The sequence below is a fragment of the Sus scrofa genome, chromosome 2 (genome assembly GCF_054392235.1).
Source record: "Sus scrofa isolate SSC_HxYL_T2T_F1_AM1 chromosome 2, Sscrofa_HxYL_maternal_Yorkshire_Landrace_v2.0, whole genome shotgun sequence".
In the NCBI taxonomy this organism is placed as follows: Eukaryota; Metazoa; Chordata; class Mammalia; order Artiodactyla; family Suidae; genus Sus; species Sus scrofa.
In genome coordinates this window covers 134,685,414-134,707,177 of record NC_139384.1, presented here as the reverse complement: position 1 = coordinate 134,707,177, position 21,764 = coordinate 134,685,414, and the positions used below count along the sequence as shown (strand labels likewise).

The 21,764-nt window shown below is 35.4% G+C and overlaps 1 long non-coding RNA gene across 6 annotated transcripts in view; it reads right to left on the bottom strand.

The window, feature by feature from the left end:
• LOC146405706 (uncharacterized) overlaps positions 1-21,764 on the bottom strand; it is a 413,778-nt gene that overhangs the window by 14,492 nt on the left and 377,522 nt on the right. For 2 of the 6 annotated variants that reach the window (XR_014838649.1, XR_014838652.1), the window contains one exon: positions 2,264-2,343. The exons of the other annotated variants lie outside the window; for them this stretch is intronic. This is a non-coding gene — a long non-coding RNA (uncharacterized LOC146405706). The remainder of the gene's footprint in view (positions 1-2,263; positions 2,344-21,764) is intronic. 6 annotated transcript variants of the gene reach the window in all.

The window sequence follows — 21,764 nt, the reverse complement described above, 5'->3', positions numbered from 1 at the left end:
AAGCATCTGAGCTATGTGATCATGGCCATATGCCCTCCCACGCACAGCAAGGCTTTTTATTCATCTCCTTTGTTTCTCAGCACAACTCATGGCCCTGATGGCCTGATGGCCATGATACTAAATTCTCCTCTCCTCTCAGCTTTCAGTTTAGGATGGTATTGTTTCTTTCTTCCCTTCTTTCTTTCTTCTTCCTTTTCTTTCTTTCTTTTCTCTCTTTCTTTTCTTTCTTTTCTTTCTTTCTTTCTGACAAAATGGGGTCATTCAACATGATATTTCTCATCATTACTAGTTTCTATTTCACCAACACTAAACTGTAACCTCTCTCAATGTAGACAGAAAGATGCAGGTTCTTCTAAGATTATTCTTTTACCTTGGCTCTTCTTCATAACCAGTATTCTTAAACCCTAACAAATGCTCATGCTTAATGGTTCTATATTTTTATTTTAATATTTCTTTTCCTTATCTGCTGGTTCCTTTCTCTTTGTCCATGAATGTACCACTATTTCCACTTTATACAAAGGGCTATTGCTTAATTTCACCTATATATATATATATATGTCTGTCAGCCTGTCTCTGTCCCTCGCACACAATATATACACATTTGAAGGAACATTTATACAAAGGACAGAGAATGAGTAGCTGGGAGGCTAGGAAAAAGGTTTTTTAAGACTGAGATTTGGGACAGGTCCTGAAGAATCAGTAACTTTTTCTTGTTCAGTGACTCTCAAACGTTTTGATTCAGGATGCTTTATGGTCTTTAACAGAGATTTCGTTTTTGTGTGTTATATTGATTGAAATGTTTGTATTATAATACAAAACAGAAATTTATAAAATATTTTAAATTAATTTATAAAAAATAAAAACCTACTGCATGTTAACTTAAAAATATTTTTTACACAAAATAGCCACAATAAAAAAAAAACAAAGTATCATTGTTTTACAATTTTGCAAATCTCCTTACTGTCTAATAATAGAACATTGCTGGTTTCTCATATCTGCTCTGCTTTTAAGCTGTTGAAGAATATTGTTTTGATTGAAGAATGAAAAGAAAATCCTGCCTCACACAGATATATAACTGAACAAAGAAAAATGATTTTAATATCCTTTTCATATAATTAAGAATGTCATTCCTGATATTACACTAAAATGTGGTAAGTAGTAAACTTCTATGGGTTAGTTATAATATGCAATCTGCAACCATGTCAATGAACTAGTCTTATCTTGTTTCATTAGCATCCACTGGCCTGTCTTGCACTTCAATAGTTTACTTATAAATAATTGTATAGCAGTTATTTGGAAAATAACTATTCATAGAAGTATGCATATCTTCCAATCTTGGATAAATTTCATTATAAAATATAAAAGAATCCCATTCATTAATATCATCAGAAAATTCTTTAAGCAATGAAAGATGGTCCAGATCAAGCAGCAAATAAAAGTTTTCCAAAATTCCAGTTCTCATGTAAATTCTAAAATTTTATAGGCTTACTTTGTTCATTTTCCAGAAAATATCTGCCAAATAATGCTGAATGATCATAATTGTTAGTTTTTCTTTCAAGTGAAAATTATGGCCATTGAATGATGTAGCTAGCTAGTTCAGCTCACAACTCAAATAATTACAAAACGTTTTGGGACAACCGTTATATTTAGGTGTCCAGCATAAGTGTTTTAATGCATATTTCCCTTTTTGCCACAAAGAATATTTAAAACTTGGCAAGAGTCATGACTTAACAAAATTAATAATTTTATTATTTCACTGAAGATGTTACTAAATAAGATATTCCCCTTCTCTTTTAATGGCAAGTGCCTGGCAGTGAAAAATACAGTAATAACTTGTATAGTTTGGTGCCAATGCCTGGATAGGTGATAAATTTATCTACTACTACATTTGTAAAATCAGTGCAAATATTAACACAGTGAAAAAGGCAAGTATTAAAGCACATACTATAAATATTTCATAGTATGTCTTGAAAATAGTTTTGATTTCCTAGATTCTCTGAAAGGGCATGAATCCCAGAGTTCCATGGACCAAATCTTGGGAATTGCTGCTGTAGATAAGGAAGCTTAAGAGATATTCTGGCAGAATAAATAACATATATAAAGACTAGAACATTACATATTTATCAACAGCAACTAGTTATTTACTCTCTGCTTCCTGAACAAGACTTAACCTTTTAGTCTCCAGACCATCTCACACTTAGAGGAGTAAGGTAGATAATAAGACGCCTGGAAACACAAACAGTGGACACTGAAAATGACTTGCCTCTGAAGTCCAGTTTTGGTGGTAAGATCAGCAATACTCTTAGAGGTTTCAGTAAATTTTGTTCTTCCAAATCTCTGGAACTGCAATGCCCAATATGATGGTCATTAGTCTAATGTAGTTGTTTAAATCCAACTTAATTAAAATTAAATGAAATAGCACTAAAAATTCAGTTGCTCAGTTGAATTAGTCATATTTCAAGTGCTCACTTTGACTGGTGGCCATTATATTGATTGGTGCAGATTGAAAGACTTTCTATCATTGCAGAAAGTTCTATTAGGCAGGGCTGGGTATCTGATTTCTGCTGTAAAACAAAGTAATTCAATTATACATGTATACACATCTATTCTTTTTCAGATTCTTTTCCCACATGGATTGTCACAGAATATTGGGTAGAGTTCCTTGTGCTTTATAGCAGGTCCCCACTGGCTAGTAATTCCATACACAACAGGGTGCATATGTGAATCCCAAAGCCCCAATCCATCACTATCCTCCCCAACCTGTTCCCTTTGGGACTGAATATCATATTCTTTTTACCTTTCCCATAATTTACTGGATTCCCCTTACCCTGGTTATCATCATGGGATGAATTTTTGTATCACCAGCTTTATTAATTTTTCTTTGCTCTGTTCCTATCTATCCTTTTGTTTAATGTAAACCCCCATGAGAAAACCCTACCTAGTACACTAGACTCACCTTTTTCTGTTTGATTTTTTAAAATTTTATGGCCACGCTCATAGCATATGGAAGTTCCCAGGCCAGGGGTTGTATCTGAGCTACGACTGTGGTCTATGCTGCAGCTGCATCAATGCCAGATCCCATAACCCACTGTACCAAGACGGGGATCAAACATGAGCCGCCATAGCAAACCAAGCCACTGAAGTCCGATTCTTAACCCACTGTACCACATCAGGAACTCAAGACTCATCATTCTTTACTGTGTATTTCCAATATCCTTGACCTAACAGGCTACATAAACAACCCAGAACTGTTTGATCTCTGAAATCTTAATCTTCACTGTCTTATTCTCAGGTCACACATTTCTACTTTTTAGCACCCACTTTCTTATTTCCATCTTACATATTATTTGAACTCCTTAAAACTAGGTTACAGCAATGAGTCTATTATCAAGTAATAGTTCTATAAAAATATAAAAAGACTCTTTTGGCCTAGACCCTTGGATAATATCACTTAAGTGAGAGCTCTGTCATGTACCCAGAGTGGTACCCATTAATAGCATTATGCAAGCCAGAGCCATCTTCTAGTGTCTATATTATTTGCTTTCTGCCCATGTCCTGTCTAAATTTCTCTTTTACCCTTCTTTTTTTTTTTTTTTGGCCACAATGTACAGCAGTTTGCAGCTTGTTGTGGGATCTCAGTTCCCACACCAGGGGTTGAGCCCAGGCCACAGTGGCAGGAGTGCCAAATCCTAACCACTAGACCACAAGGGAACACACTTACCCTTCCCTTTTGAAGCTCATGAGTTTTGAAACATAATCTTGGGGAATACTGAAGCCTATTGAACCTCACCATCTTCTTGAATTTCTATCATTTGTTTTCTACCAGTGGTCTACATCAGAATCCAGGAAGTTGCCATTAAATCCCTCCAATCTTCCATTCTGCTTTCTATCTTTCTTTTGTTCGTTCTCGTTCGTTCTTTCTTTCTTTCTTTCTTTTTTTTCCTTTTACAGCCACACATGCTTCAGCATATGTAAGTTCCCAGGCCAGGGGTAAAATTGGAGCTGCAGATGCCAGCCTACACTACAGCCACAGCAACTCCAGATCCAAGGCACATCTGTGACCTCTGCCATAGCTTATGGCAATGCCAGATCCTTAACCCACTGAGCAAGGCCAGGGATAGAACCCTCATCCTCACGGCATTATGTCAGGTTCTTAACTGACTGAGCCACAATGGGAACTCCCCATTCTGCTTCCTAAATATCTTTTATATCAATTTTTTTCATTTTCAAACCTCCCAAAATAAATCTGCTCATGGCTCTGGAAAAGGGGATTGGTTGATTAGAGCTGGAAGTTGCCCATGGGAGAAGTGAAAACCCAAAAGGCTATTTGGGGATCTGAATTGATAAATTTATAGGAAACTTATGGGAAAAGGGGAGAGATTTAATTCAGGTCAGTCATAGTCAACAATTTAAGAGGCAATAGGGTCAATAATCTCTCAAGAATGAGAGACAAGTTTGGAACCCATAGCCCAGAGCTGCTTTAAGACAGAGAAATGAACTGGGACAGGGAAATGAACCATTTTAGGAAGTAAACAGAGCATTTTTCAGGGGGCTGTTGCAAGGCAATGAAACTTCAATGCATGATAGTAGCCAGCTGTGAATGGTGGTAATGGCTTTGTGGAACACAGCAGCTGTCTCAGTAGGGGAGAGCAGCTATGCAATGAAACCTCCTATTTCCTGCCTGTGACACAAACTATTGCCAGCTTTCTCTGCACAAGTTCCCAGCTTAAAGCAATTCCTACTTAAAGCAAGGGAAGACTGCATATGCTATAGCAACATTTCCTATTGCCTAAGCCCACTGATACAGGGGAACCAGTGGTCAAAATAGCAGATGTGGACTTCTCCAGAAGCATCTGATTCTGTGAATGGTTTGAGCAATCAGGAGTACAAGTCTGTAGATGATGTCCAAGAAATCATCCTTGCTCCTTAAATTCTCTATCATACTGTTGAGACAGAAGGATGAACATGAAGTAGTGTAGGCGTTAGAAAAGCTATATTTCTAACACCATTCCTGTGATGCTGGCCTAGGGAAAATAACTTTACATTGTTATTTCTGAGGTGCTGTTGTTCTTTCTAATGTAATACAAACACCTTGAGTATTCTATATATACCTTAATGACTGAATAACCTCTGATAATGTTGGCCATGTAAATGAATCTCAGTGTTTGTGATTTAGAGTGAATAGTCAAGGGGATATTCTGTCTTCGAGGGAATACTAATGCATAAGAGCCAATTTAGTAATTGGTTCTTTTAAGTAATTTATATTACATTTTATATTCCCCTCTATTTCTTTTAACAATAAATTCTGAGTTTTACAATATTTTTAATTCAGGTACTATTTTATAAGAACTTTGGTCTAATCTCTCTCTGTGAATTCATATATATGTATATAGCACTCTTTATATCATAAAAGGACAGAATTAAAACTGACCAAAACAGTCTATTAGAAAGTCCCAACTAGATTTAGGCAAGATTGAACTAATAAAAATAGAAACAACATCTAAAGGTTATTATATTTAAGTATTGGTATGGAAGCTTAGCTTCTGTCACAGCAGGAAAAAAATATATATATACACACACACACACATATATATATAGGGAGTTCCCTTTGTGGCTCAGTGGTAATGAACCTACTATCCATGAGGATGAGGGTTCAATTTCTGGCTTCGTTCAGTGGATTAAAGATCCAGTGTTTCATGAGCTGTGCTATATCTCGCAGATGCAGGTTGGATCCTGAGTTGCTGTGGGTGGGGCATATGCCAGCAGCTGCAGTTCCTATTCGACCACTAGCCTGGGAACTTCCGTATGCCACACATGTGGCCCTAAAAGGCAAAAAAAAAAAAACCAAAAAAACAAAAAAAGCCTATATATATCTATATAGATATATATACACACACACACATTATATATGTACACACACAAATTATGTATATACATTATATATACACATTATATATGTACCTACACACACACACACACACACACACATATTTCAAATCCCAAACAGAACTGGGATCAGGGATTGGTAAAAGATTTTTTTGCTCTAACTCTGAAGATAAAAGGTATTTAATACCAAACTTTGGAAATTTTAAACTAGTTTGATGTCAAAACGGAAAAAGTGGAACACTTGGAATGTGCCTGTCTCTGGCAGCCCTCTATCACTTTCTAGCCACATAAACTGATTTTAATTTTTTCTTATCATACTTAGTGCTTCCTAACAATATTTTATATATTAACTTATTGTCTGTCTCCTCCACTAAAATATAAACTTTCTGAAACCATCTTCTTTGATTTGCTCAAAATTCCTACAAGAATAATAATTGCTTTTGTGCTAAAGAAATATTTGAGTAAATGAATGAAAGAATACAGAATTTATGATTACTCTGATTAAAAACCATAATAGTTGCTCTTAACAAAACAACTCTTATGTAGGAGAAATACGTTAAATACTTCATATGTATAGTTATTTAATTCTAAAATTAGGCAGTATTGGAGTTCCCATTGTGGCTCAGTGGTTAATGAATCTGACTAGGAACCATGAGGTTGCGGGTTTGATCCCTGGCCTTGCTCAGTGTGTTAAGGATCCAGCGTTGCCATGAGCTGTGGTGTAAGTCACAGACACAGCTTGGATCCTGCATTGCTTTGGCTGTGGGGTAGGCCAGCCGCTGTAGCTCTGACTGGACCTCTAGCCTGGGAATCTCCATATGCCATGGGAGCGGCCCAATAAATGGCAAAAAAGACCAAAAAAAAAAAAAAAAAAAAAATTTAGGCGGTATTATTTTCTTTGGGAAAAAAAAAAAAAAAAAAAGGTAACTGGGAATTCCTGTCGTGGCTCAGCCGAAATGGATTTGACTAGTATCCATGAGGACGCAGATTCAATTCCTGGTCTTGCTCAGTGGGTTAATTACCTGGTGTTGCTGTGAGCTGTGGTGTAGACTGGCAGCTACAGCTCCAATTAAACCCCTAGCCTGGGAACCTGGGAACTGCCATATACCTCGGGTACGGCCCTAGAAAGACCAAAAAAAAAAAAAAAAAAAAAAAAAAAGTAACTGAATTTAAAAGCAGTTACATCATTGGTATAAAATCTAAACTGGTTAGAGAGCTACTTCCAGTAGTTCCAGTAGCTTGAGGGGCTCCATGGACTTGCCACCCCCAAGAAACTGGTGAAAATCCTTTTTTAAAAAAATTCACTTTAAGTCTCTAGAAATGGTTCTAATTGCATACAGCAAAAAGAAGAAAAAAAAATAATTTCTTAAAGAACAATGAGAGTCTGTGGAATTTGAACTAAGACCTGCCTTTTCCCTCCCCCCTTTTCTCTCTTCCTCTCTTCCTCCCTTTCTCCTTGCTTGGGGGTCAGGGACTGAAACTCCACTCCAGTGAGGTGTAGCCCAGAACAGGGCCCCCTCTTCCCAAAGTTCCCAAACAGAGAGCTACATTCTCAGAAGGGGAAGACCATCTAAAAATCTCTGAAAGTCTAATACTGAAAAATAAAAGTTAGTTTTCTTTTCATGCAATAAAGCCATTGAAAAAATTCATTTGGAGTCCCTGCTATGGTGCAGTGGCTTAAGAATGCAAATGTATGGCTTAGGTTCCTGCAGAGGTGCAAGTTCAATCCCTGGCCTGGGAGCTTCCATATGCTTCAAAGGGCAGCCATAAGAAAAAAATTACTACTATTTAGTTCAGTATTTGAAGAAAGGGAACATAAACACCAGTCAATCAGGGAGGTAATTTCAAAGCAGTGGAAAAGTGGAGTGTTGCCATAGTAAGTCTATGATTAAGAGAGAAGGCTGCCTGGTATAGGAGAGAAGAGAAACAGAGGATGCTAAAAATAAATTGTCTATTTTGTGATTATTCTTGGTTGGGTCCAAACGTTGGGTATCAATTCTTGGGTAGGGTAGAATCCCTGTCAGCTCAAGGAGAGGAGATTTAGGTTAATGCTGGTGACCTTGCCCTGTTGCCTTACTGCTCAAAGTAGGAGACCCCTTCAGTCTCATCATGTGTCCTAAATTGATCTCTGGACCTTGCATATCCTAAGGAGGTGGCTGAATCCCTCTTTAACTAGAAAACCCTGAGGCAGCAACATCAGATCCATAGTCATCCAAAGAAAACTGGTAGTGCCAGAAAGGTCCAAGGAGGAAAAGTATTATGGTATCCTTAGGTGAGAAGAATGATAAATTAGGTAAATGGGATTTAGAACAGCAACTTTCTAAGTGTGTTCCATGCAACATTACCCCAGGAGATGTGTCTTGAAAAAAAAAAAGAGAGTTCTGGATTGATTCCATTAAAGGCCTTAACGCACTGAAAAAAATCAAGTTTACACCCACCACACATACCAAAATAAGCATATTAGATTATGGAATAAATATAACAAGTCCAAACAAAATTCTGATGTTTCCCTGATGTTAACTTCCTTGATGCTTTAAACAAATATTAAATATCAATATAATTTTTTTTCCTTCCCAATTTTTCTGCTGTGCCAGACATGCATTTTATCTGCTTAATGGTTAATGGTTATTCTGGCACAGGTTCTACAGTTAAATAATTTGGGCAAGTGATACACTTTCTCTAGAAGATGCATAATGCATGTGAGTATATTAAAGAGTCTGACAGCTCACTGGAGAGGAACATATGCAACTTTAACACAGTGTTTCCAAGTGCTATTTGACCATAGAACCCATTTTTGACAGAATACGTGTTAGTATTCTACTGAACTAATTGTATGCAGAAGACACTTGGAGATCACCACTTGGAAGACTAAAGCTGGACACGCATTTGGCCCACATGAGCCTCGTCCTGTCCAACATTCTGCACAAATAGACATGATGGCACCAAAGATGAATCTTTTAAGGCATCTGTTGTCTTAATATGGAACATTAATCCTAAGCATCTAAATATACTTCTTTCTTTTTGTGGATAAAATATTTTCTGTACCTAACTGTACTGTAACATTATTGGCACTATTTTAATTGCCACTTGATATCATCTCAGAAGCAGCTGGCTATGTTTTGACTGTGATAGAATTGACAGACGTTGTGTATGTGTATGTGCAATGTAATTTGTAATTCTCTGAAGTTTTGACTTGTGTTTAAAAAAAAAGTGCCATGTGCCTCAATAAATAATAAATCACTCAAGAGATTTTAGATTTTAACAATCTGGTATTAATCAGATAATGAAAAAGTAAATTTGAATTACCTGTACATCTAAGAGAAACAAAAAAAATCAGAAAATGTCCATCATTTAGTAATATTAAATGCAGTACTACAAGGCTTTTGCAAATTATAATATTAGATTACACCCATTATACCCTAATGTACCTTCTGGACACACAGAAATATGTATCTCTGATAAACACAATAAATATGATGATCTACTAGAGCAATGCCATCTTGGAAGATGAACTCAGCGGTATTATACAGTAATCACATACAAATAATAGTGAATTTGGAGGTGTCAACACTGAATAACTCTGCTGGAAATATATTTGAGATATTTCTCTGGTATAACTTATGGATTTGTGTTGACTCATTGCTCTCATTCCATTCTTCTTACACTAATGGTATGAATTAAAAGAACATTGACATCCAGGGTACAATCTATGACCTTGGGAAAAACACGGTCAACTTGCCCAAGTGAGAATTATAATATTATTACTTAACATAAAGCTTTGTCCAAATGAGTTAATGAACTAAAATATATGGTTTCACAGTGTATGTGGTATAGAAGTGCTTAGTATTTCTTATTCTGTCTTGGACATTGGAGCTAAATGAACATAAGGAAATCTAAATTGTGGAAGCCTTCATTAGTGATTATAAAAATAGTGTTAAATGAATAATAACTTACTATAATTAAGTGCTTACTTTGTACAATAACCTGAGGTACATTCATATAAAAAAACACATTAATTTCCCGATGACACATGAGGTAGAGCATCTTGTCATATGCTTATTTGTTCACCCGTAAATCTTCTTTGGTGAGGTATCTGTTCATAGAAATAAGTTGTAGGTAAACTGTTTGTATGCCCAGAGTTTTAGGAATAAAAACCACCCAATGTGTTTGCTGTATGTTTCATCTTCCATTTTGTGAAGAAGGAAAGGCTATCCATTTTTTTTTTAACTTTGCAAAATAAAACATAGCTAAAAACATTGCCTAGGGTGTTCCTGTTGTGACTCAGTGTGTTATGAACCTGACTAGTATCCATGAGAATGCAGGTTCGATCCTTGGTCTCCTCAGTGGGTTAAGGATCTGGTGTTTCAGTGAGCTGTGGTGTAGGATGCAGAAGTAGCATGGATCCTGAGTTGCTGTGGCCGTGGCTCCAATTTGAACCCCAGGCTGGGAACTTCCATATGACTCAGGTATGGCTCTATAAACAGAAAAACACACATTGCCTAGAAAATTTCTTCCTTTTAAGCACTGAGCACTCAACCCTCAGAGGTTGCTGAGACTAAAATATTTCATTAGAATGGTCTAAAACTGGAAAATTACTCTATATCAAATTACATTTATTTTATTCATTTCTAATATAAATGAAAAGAATTCCCATATTGGGATAGCTAGAAAGTTAATCTGGATTTTTCTATAAATAGTATGTAAAAATTATAAAACATATGTCATTAAACCTATCTGTAATTAAATAAAATAGTAACAGAAATTTTTAGGATAGAAATCATAACGTTTTATCCCTTACCACAGAGGAAAAAAAAAAATGGACCGAACATAGCATATAGGAAAAAGCCAAGTTTTATATTATGTAATCTCTCCCACTAAAAAACTTCTATTTCTGGAAAAAATATTTTACATGTTTAGGCAATACTCATGTTTTGGAAAATGTCAATCCTTATTCAGACTAGAGCTTCTAACACAATACATGATACAAGGTGTATGCTATAAATATTAATAGATAACACTGTTTTTCAGAAAAGCATAATTTTTCTTTAAATGATTTCAAATATACTGTCTACTAAAGGTGATTATTTTTATATTCTCTATCCCAACATCCCTGGAATGTTAAACATAGTAAATCAATAGAGAAAATGTGCATCATGTTTCTACCTTCTTCAGACATTGCTCAGAGTGAAAAAAAGAAACCTTCCTTCACCTGTCATCTTACTTTTTCTGTACCTAGCATCAGTAGCACCAGCTAGATGCATCTTATATAAACCACCCTCAAATTCTCTCTGCCACAATTAATTCTTAATTTGGCACAATCCAGCTCCTGATCACCCCTAGGGCCACTACAAAATTCTCTCCCTTGAATTGTTCCGGCCCTGCCAAAGTTCTTAGCCTTGTGGAAATGGTCTCTCATGGGTCAGACCTATTCAAGGGTCTCATGCTCTACTTCAAAGTCCTGTTTTACTGAACCTATCTATCTCTTTCTCACTTGACTACAACTTCTAAAACACTGTATGCTGCATGATTTCTTGTACCTTTATTCTTTTTTTTTTTTTTTTGTCTTTTTAGGGCCACACCCACAGCATATGGAAGTTCCCAGGGTAGGGGTCAAATCTGAGCTATAGCTGCCAGCCTACACCGCAGTCACAGCAATGACAGATACAAGCCACATCTGTGACCTGTGACTTACACCACAGCTCATGGCCATGCCGGATCCTTAACCTGCTGAGCAATGCCAGGGATCCAATATGCATCCTCATGGATACTAATCAGGTTTGTTAACACTGAGCCACAACAGGAACTCCCGTTTATTCTTATAATAAAGAACTGAATTCCATTTTTTATGTTTGACCTAATAGCCTTTTGCTTTCCCACCACTCTTTCCTCCTTCCCTAAACAGGGCAACCCAGATAAGAGAGTCCCTGCGCCACTCATCCTATGAAGCCATTGGCAACCCCCTGGCAAATCCAAGGCAGCATGTGGACTCTACCCCAGCCCCACACCCAAGCCACCACAGGATTCAATGCCCTTTCTCTGCTGTGTTTGTGCTTTACTCCTCAAGGAACATGAACATTGAGAAATCCTCTCTCGTTTTGTAATTTACTAGGTAAGTAATAAATTCTATTTTGTATCTATTGATACCTTCATGTCCTATGTCCTGGCACCCATTATAAATTCCTAGGGGTGATTTTTAACAGGAGGTACTAGTCATCCACATAAAACACATTTTTTACATTTCTTTATGCCATGAATCTCATCTTTGTCATCTATACTTTTCATTGAAAATGTTAAAAACATGCCTTATTTTCTGTGCACATTGTAGATATTTATGTTATATATACTATATAGCTATATATAGTATATAATTTCGTATCTATGTATAGTACATAATATATTACATAAATTTATCATATGAATTATGTATATATATAGTTTCCATCTATGCAAATGTCCTCTGTATTGCTGTGAAAACTATTAATAGCAAAGAATGTCTTTGTTTTTCAGTGATTAGTACATTAAAATAGATATTTAACAAATTATTTTTAATATGGAGGTAAATGGACTTTAATTAAAATAGAAATAAAGAATATAGAAATAATATTTCCCCTACAGTCTGAAAGCAAAGTCTTATACATGATTGTCTAATATAATATCTGGGTAATATAATATTTATTTTTGTTCATATAATAATTTTTATTTTGTTTTGTAACATGTCTTACATGTTACAAAATCTCAGCCATCATACAGGTTATTTTTTCAAAATCTCAGCCACCATACAGATTATTTTTTCAAGTTTTCTAATTTTGGTCTTCTGATATGCTGATCAACTGATGAGTATAGCTCTATGTGGGCTGGCAGCCGATTTTTTTACCTTTATAACAAAGTTTTTTAACCTCAATTTTTTGTACTATGAGTTACTATGATTTACAAACTATTTCCTTTGCAAAATAGTTTTATTGTTAGGTTTTATGTCAGTCACACATTAGTGCACACATCTGGAACAGAGGAGAAAACACTTGGAGTCTACCACATAAATGTCTCAAAGACCAATCAACAGAATTGTATGGTAAAATGAACAGCATAAAAGTGTAGTGAAGAAAGGTGTATAACTACTGAGATTATTTAAGGAGGTACAAGAATAATCTTATAGTCATTTTGTGTGATGAATGTCATGATCGATTATCCAGTGTATCTTTAGGGATTGAAGATTAATTTTTCTTTTAGCCATCACTGTTTCATACTTTTAACATTTATACAATCCTACCAACATCCAGCTCGAATGATGGTAAAATAGCAATGGCACAAATAAAACAGCTGCAGAGCCAGAAGACAAAATGTAAAAGTGGTGTTGGGTTGATGCCATAGTCTCGCAATTTTTGTCTTTCTTGGACCTTCTTTAATACCATTAACATTTTCATCAAGCAATTTCCCTTTTATTTGACTTTGTGGAACTCTTTCCAAAATAACAAATGCTAAAGAGGGTGTAGGGAAAAAAGAATCCTCCTTCACTGTTGGTGGGAATGTAAGTTGGTGCAGACATAATGGAAAATAGTATGGCAGTACTTCAGAAAACTAAACATAGGACTACCATATGATCCAGCAATCCCACTCCTGAGTATACATCTGGACAAAACTGTAATTCAAAAAGATACATGCTCTCATATAGTCATAACAGCACTATTCACAATAGCTAAGACGTGGCAACAACTTAAATGTCTATTGACAGATGAATGGATTGAGAAGATGTACATATATAAAATGGAACACTACTCAGCCATAATAAGAATGAAATAATGTCATTTGCAGCAACATGGATGGACCTAGAGATTCTCATACAAGGTGAAGTAAGTCAGAAAGAGAAATTCAAATATCATTTGATATCACTTATATGTGGAATCTAAAATATGGAAAAAATGGACCTATATACAAAAAAGAAGCAGACTCACAGACATAGGAAACAGATTTGTGGTTGCCAAGGGGGTAGGGATTGGGATGGTCTAGGAATTTGGAGGTAGTAGATGCAAACTACTACATTTATAATGGATATATAACAACTATACAGTAGTTCCTGCTGATAGCACAGGGAACTACAGTGAATTTCTTGGGATAGACTATGAAGGAAAAGAAAATAAAAAATAGTTTTATATAGCTATGTATATATTAGTCACTTTGATGTGCAGTAGAAATTGGCACAACACTGTAAATCAACTATAGTTTAATAAAATTTTTTAAAAAAATCTGATAACCAGGAAATTTCCTGGTGGCACAGCAGGTTAAGGATCTGGCATTGCTGAAGGAGTGAACAGAAGATAACACTCAAGTTTCTGAGATAAATATTTAGTCATATAGTTATTGGATTTTATTTGGCCAAACCCACTATATGTGGAAGTTCCTGAACCAGTGATGGAACCCACACTGTGGCTGCTGCCTGGTCACATCCTCTATTCTTAGCACTCTGATGATCAATTTTTTAAAATGCAAATAAATGTTAGATGCAGGCATGTAAAATTAAATTAAATTTTATGAAAATATACACCTCATGGACTTGTGCTGAAATACTTTAGTTTCTAAATTAACCAAAACAAGTAGTCTAAACTTGCAAGGGGAAAACCTCAATAATGATTTAATTATGATTTTAGCAAATACTCTAATAAAGAATACAATCGGTCCACTCTTAAGGACAGACTAGTGTGTCAATGAATTTATTAGACAAATATGAAAATTTTATATTACCAGTAATTTTGGGAGAGAAGTAGAGAGGAAATGTACTGTGGTTGAACCAGAATGAATATTAGAAATGCTGAGGACGACTTGTGCTTTTTGGTGACTTTCTATCCTGATGTGATGGCCTGAGAAAAGAATGCAGTCAACTCGGATGACTTCCTCGCTTCAAGATTGCCTTTTCTCTGTAGAGGACCCCATACACAGGGAGCTCATTGACCCTTAACTGTCATGTGACCTGGCTTCTACTCTCAAAGTCACTCCCTTAAAATCTCTTCCATACTGAGCCAGTTAGAGATATTACCCAAGGAATTTAAAAACTGGCACTAATACATAGGCATTTGCTGGAGTGGAATCTTCATAGCCACTTCCTAAGGAGATGGTTCATGTATTTCTCTTAAGTCTCCCCAAATTTCCTCATTCAGTCTTTTTCTTGACCATTGTTTTCCAGCTCTTCTTTTAATTCCTAGTCTCTACTCTAGCTCTTCAAATAAACTGTTTTGCTGTTGTTGCTGTAACTTTGTCCAGAGTTGGTTTCTGTTGTCTGTCAGTAAAACAGGACCTTAAGAGATATAGGTTTTGTTACCAGAGAGTGGACTGTAAGCAACAGATTTTCAGGGGCATGTGGAATATTTAGAATGGAATACCAGGCCAAGGAATAATGAAATATATTGAATCCTTTCCTTATTTTAAGATGACAAGTAGCCTATAGTATAAGGGGTCAAAACAACTTAATTCAGGTTATATTCTGTGATTCACTGAGGTCAAAACTCTAGAGATTTGAACAAATGACACTATAAAAAATCTAACACAAATAGAATAGGTCCAGAGAAACAGAGGTATACATTCTTTTTTTTTTCTGATGGCACTAAATAACATAAAAGATTCAAAGTCAGATTTAAAATTCTGGATGGATGTGATGGACTAAAATTCAAGATTCTGAAGGCTGCTAAAAATAGGTTCACTGCAGCTATATAGAATCTTGTGATTGTCAGCTTCTCTCATTTCATCCTGAAAGGGCAATGGCAGAATTCTAAAGAGCAGATTATCATTATCTACTTTATCTTGAAGAAGAGATGAACCAACGAGTGGCTAACAGTGTAGTCAGGTAGTCAGGGCTTCAGAGGAAAGATGAGGGTTAATGGTAATGTGATTGGAAAGAAAGGCTATAGATGAACTTTTTGGGATGGTCCCTGAACTTGAATGTATCTTTGAGAATGCTCACAAAAAGAACCTCTCAAGGAGAAAGTTTTAACAACCAAAAGGAATAAGATGACCTGTTTCGTGACTATCATTCATCCTTCTTTGCCGTCCAGGACAAAACTTGTTCAATGATCCTCGAAAAGCTGCCATGGGACAGGGAAGGAGACTATGCAAAGGCACAATGACATAGACTTCCTCAAAGACAGGAAGGTCAACTCTATCATCACTACTGACTCTATCATTACTGCTGAAACCCAGTTTGGCAGCTGAATATACAAGTCTTTAGCAATTCAATTAGCCCTGATCCTCCTTTACGGTAATATGCATCAGGTAAGCTGCAAGTCACCTGGTGGCAGATAGATTCTATTAGATTTCTTCAGTTATGAAATGAGCAATATGTTTTTTTCTTCTCTGTTTACACACTTAATCTGAAATTTACCTCTCCCAGCATCTTCTTTTTTGGATTTACCAAATTCCCTATATATGATAATATTCTACACAGCACTATGTGAACATAACAAACACTTAATGGGGAAATAAAGAAGTTAATGAGTATACATATTTGAGATCCACTGGTATTTTCATGCATTCCAATATCTGGAAGCATTGGAAGAGTAAGAATGTCTTACTTAAGTCTCAGCTGTGTGATAATCAGCTTTTCCAAGAAAGTCAGGAAGTCACGTTTTGGCTGAGACTTGAAGGTTAGTAGGAATTAGTCAAGTACTGAGTAAAGGAAAGAGTTTCAAGTTTAGGAAGAATTGGAAATATCCCAAAGTAGGTAAGAATTTCATGTGTTTGAGAAATTTCCAAACAATTTTGTATATATGTATGTTTAGCCAGTTGGTCTGACAGAGAATGTTAAGTGAGAGAAGGCACTGGCCAGATCCTGCAGAGCCCTAGGGCCATGTTCAAGAATTTGGCGGTGATCCCAAGTGCAAGAGTAGCTTTTTAAAGGATTTTAAGGGAGGGTGGTACTACTTGATTTAGTTTGCATTTTAAAAAGACCACTCTGTTCCCTCTGAGTAGGAGAATGAACAAAGAATCACCCACAGATTTGAGGTGCCAGATACTTGGGAAACACAGTTGTCATCTGCAGTTAAATCCTGTGAATGGGTGGACATCCCAAACCCTAGGACCATCCTACTTGTCAGAGGGCATTCTGGGCATGGACTATCTGTACACTGCCCCAGTTGTTAAATTTAAAATTTCCTTCGAAGCTTACTTAAACATTTAGATATTGATTCATCATGACTCTTGGCTCTATAGCTTACAATAGGGAAATACATTTTTGACTCGAAACATTTGAACTCAGATGCAAATCACCTCAATCACAGAATAACTTCAGCTTAAGTCCTGTTGAACATCTGACTTGCAGTCATATAGCACCCTCAGGAGCCTGTTAAGGGCTGCCTGGCTGGAAATACACACTTTAAAGTGGCTGAAATGAAGTATGGGAGGGGGGTATATAAAACTGTCTATTTCTGTCTTGAAGCGTGTCTTCTAAAACAACCAGTTGATGTCTAGTTACTATTTCTGAGAGTAATTAGAAAGTGGGCTAGAAAAGAATCCTATTTAACACCTTTTTAAGGCTGGAGTTTAATTGACCCTATTACCATTCTTAATCATTTGAGTTTCAGGTATTTAATGATATAGACCTTGAAGAAAGGTTAAAAACCTGTAAGATATTCTAAGCTAATGTGGTTTAGTTGTAGAAATGATTGTAGAAATAAACTTTTCAGGAGTGAAAAGATTTCATAATCACTGAAAAAGAATGCATTTTTTGCTGATGCATTGATTAATAATATAATGGTGCATGGTAGTTACTTGTTTTGCTAAAAACTATATTCCTACCCATATCAAAACTTAGATTAAAGGACTCAATAATGCAATTTAAGAAGATATTAAGACAGTTTTCAGAGGCTAACAGACTAATAGATATACTCTGAGGATTCTCATACAAAAGCCTACGCCTTTAACCTTCAGTTATCCTAAATTTGACTTAATCTATAATTTATGAGTATGTAATTTAACTTCTTTAGTCTTCTAATATACTCTGCTTTAGTGATGGGAATAATATTTTAGAAGTGTAAGACTTACATTCTCATTTCCTTGTGTAATTGCAAGGTAGTTGATATCCAGCATTTTCAGGATAGTGTATAATTCTTTAATATTATAACAATATTATGATCAAACCTTCTAGTTTCTACCCCACATTTCATTTTTCCTTGCTATACACACTTATCTCCAGGTTTCAAACTGCTTGGATGAATCCAACATGATATAACATAGATGTGCCAAATGCCAATGTGGGGGGCCTGTCTGAAAAAGATGTTATTTTGCCTTCGTGACTTCTTCCCAACACAACCTGACATAAAATATATCATGCTATATTTTAATTGATTCATTGTCACTCTCTCCTATTAGACTGTGAGCTACATAAACCCCAGTGTCTGTGGAATTCTTAACACATACCATTCAACTCATACTTAATGAAAGTACAAATTAAACTATGAATAAGGTACAGATTCATTTAGTTATATAGCTTAGGGATAGATATTTTAGTTAAATTAAAATTTAGTATTACTTAGTAGTAATGTGACTCTCTCAACAGTAAATAATGTTTAAGATTAATTTCGTGACAATAAAGAACATACAGCATACACATTTAAGGAAATAATCGAGTCATCCTGACATGTAGAATTATATAAAACTATGTATTTTTGGATTCCACATCTGAATAATACAACTAACAAAATATATGAAGAAGGTGATAGCAAAATGTCATGTTAGATACAATATATAATAGGGGACAATAGATATAAAACAAAAACAAAACTCTCTTTTTTGATTAAAATGATAATTCCCTGTATGTTTGATAAAATATATACATAACATAAAGTAGATCATTCTGTTTTTGTGTGAAAAGATTTTAAAATGATGAGTCAATATCTTCAACAGTAACAAGAACTTTCTTATTTCCAATTCTTCTTGAGTAAGTTTTGATAGATTCTACGATATATGCAATTAACCCACATTTACAAAGAGGGGTTCATGGACATAACATTTTTAAAAGTGTTCTTTTACTACCTTTTAAAGGGTATACTTTTTCTGAATTAATGTTCTTTTTTAAAAAATATATGAGCTATGATCACAATTGTTATACATTTCTCTTTTTTTTTTTTTATTTTCCCACTGTACAGCAAGGGGGTCAGGTTATCCTTAGATGTATACATTGCAGTTACAGTTTTTTCCCCCACCCTTTCTTCTGTTGTGACATGAGTATCTAGACATAGTTCTCAATGCTATTCAGCAGGATCTCCTTGTAAATCTATTCTAGGTTGTGTCTGATAACCCCAAGCTCCCGATCCCTCCCACTCCCTCCCCCTCCCATCAGGCAGCCACAAGTCTCTTCTCCAAGTCCATGATTTTCTTTTCTGAGGAGATGTTCATTTGTGCTGGATATTCGATTCCAGTTATAAGTGATATCATATGGTATTTGTCTTTGTCTTTCTGGCTCATTTCACTCAGGATGAGATTCTCTAGTTCCATCCATGTTGCTGCAAATGGCATGATGTCATCCTTTTTTATGGCTGAGTAGTATTCCATTGTGTATATATACCACATCTTCCGAATCCAGTCATCTGTCGATGGACATTTGGGTTGTTTCCACGTCCTGGCTATTGTGAATAGGGCTGCAATGAACATGCGGGTGCATGTGTCTCTTTTAAGTAGAGCTTTGTCCGGACCCACTCTTGGACATTTCTCTTTTTATTAGTCTTTTCAAAAAACAAATTCTAGGGTTGTTGAAGGCACATTGTTCCAAGATCACTGATTTTCAAACATGCCTTAGTTATTTTCTTCTCTTTTCCTTGGAGTTATTTCACTGTTTTATTTGTTGAAATTCTTACATTAGATGTTTATTATATAACATCCTTGGAGTTATTTTCTTGTTTTGTTTATTGAAATTCTTAGGTTAGATGTTTAACATGTTATATGTGTATTACATATATATAAATATATATATATAAATATATATATATATATATATATATATATATATATAACATTCAAGGTAACTTTCATATGTATATAAAATATTCAAGGAAAACATTTTCCTATAAGCACTATTTTAGTTATACCCTACAAGTGTGACCTGTAGAAATTTCTTTAGCAATCAATCAAAAGTTGTATCTTTTATATTTTCCCCCTTTAAATGATTAGTTATTTAAAACATGCTTTTAAAATTTTTAATGTTGGATAATTTAATCAATGTTTTAGTTATTAAATTCAAGTGTAATTCTAATGTGATAAAAATGGACTATAATACTGAATTTAAAAAGTTAGTTTTGGTTCCAAGGCTAGAACATGGTCAATTAGGTAAAATATATAGTATTTAAAAGAAGGTAAAATAACTAATTGTGAGATGAAGTCATACACACACCAACTCTAAGAATATAAATTGAGTATAAACACAAAAATACAAGTTTGTATTTATGTCCTATGCATATACAAATATATACACACATTTTCATGTACTGTATTTCTTTAAAAAATTTTATATCTGCTTGATAGTTCCTTTTTAGTGGTGAATCTGTCAATGTCTACTGGAAGCTGTGTGTGTGTGTTTTTTCTCTTTAAAAGTCAATGTTTATTCTATTAAAAAAATGCTTAAAAACCTTTAAAAAGGTCCAATGACCTAAAGAGATCCAGGTTGTAGAGAAGATCAAAGAGGCAGGTGCGAACTCTTGGTATGTCCTTGCTTCTGCCTAAACATCAACCTGTTCAACTCTGTACCCCCAAGATTCTTCCACCCGGGGAGCAGCACGTTCCTCCGGCTTCCCGCACACCTCATCAGAAACCACCACTCCCAGAGCGACAAGAAAAACAAGGGCAGTGGACACAATAGTCACTGCAAGGGTTAACAGTAGACGGTCCTGAGAGACATGTTTAAATAGATACAAATACATGGATATATAGATACCTAATTCTTCTTTTTCCATTCATCTGTTGACAGACACTTAGGTTGGTTTACACATCTTGGCTATTATTATTTTTTTTTAGGGCTGCACCGGTGGTTTATGCAGATTCCCAGGGTAAGGGTCAAATTGGAGCTACAGCTGCTGGCCTATAGCACAGCCAGAAAAACGCTGGATCCAAGCCATATCTGTGACCTACAACACAGCTCATGGCAATGCCAGATACTTAACCCACTGAGTGAGGCCAGGGATCGAACCTGTGTCCTCATGGATGTTAGATTACTTTCTGCTGTGCCACCACAGGAACTCCAATATTAATAATGTTTCAATGAAGATAGAAATGCACATCTCTCTTAGAGATACAGTTTTCATTACCTTTGGCTATATAACTAGAAGTGGGATTGCTGGATAATAAGTTAGTTTTATTTTTAATTTTTTAAGGAATAGCCATAATGTTTTCCATAGTGGTTGTACCAATTTAGATTCTAAGCAACAGTGCATAAAGTTTCCCTTTTCTCCACATCCTCATCACCATTTGTTATTTATAGTCTCTTTGACAATAGCCAATCCGACAGCTGTGAGGTGATACCTCTTTATTGTTTTGATTTCCATTTCTAATAATTAGTAATGTTGAGTACCTTTTCTCCTATGGTCTTTAGAATTCTCTCTTCATCTTTAATTTTGCCATTTTAATTATGCTATGTCTTGGTGTGTGTCTATTTGGCCTCATTTTTTTTTTTTTTTTTTTTTTTTTTGGTATCCTCTGTGCTTCCTGGATATATATTTCTTTCTTCAGGTTTTGGAGTTTTTTAGCCATAATTTCATCAAATACATTATTGATCCACCCTTCTGTTTCTGAGACTCCTATAATTTAAATATTGGCACCCTTCATCTTGTCCCAGAGATCCCTTAAACTATTCTCATTTTAAAATTTGTTTCTCTGGGAGTTCCCATCGTGGCTCAGTGGTAATGAAC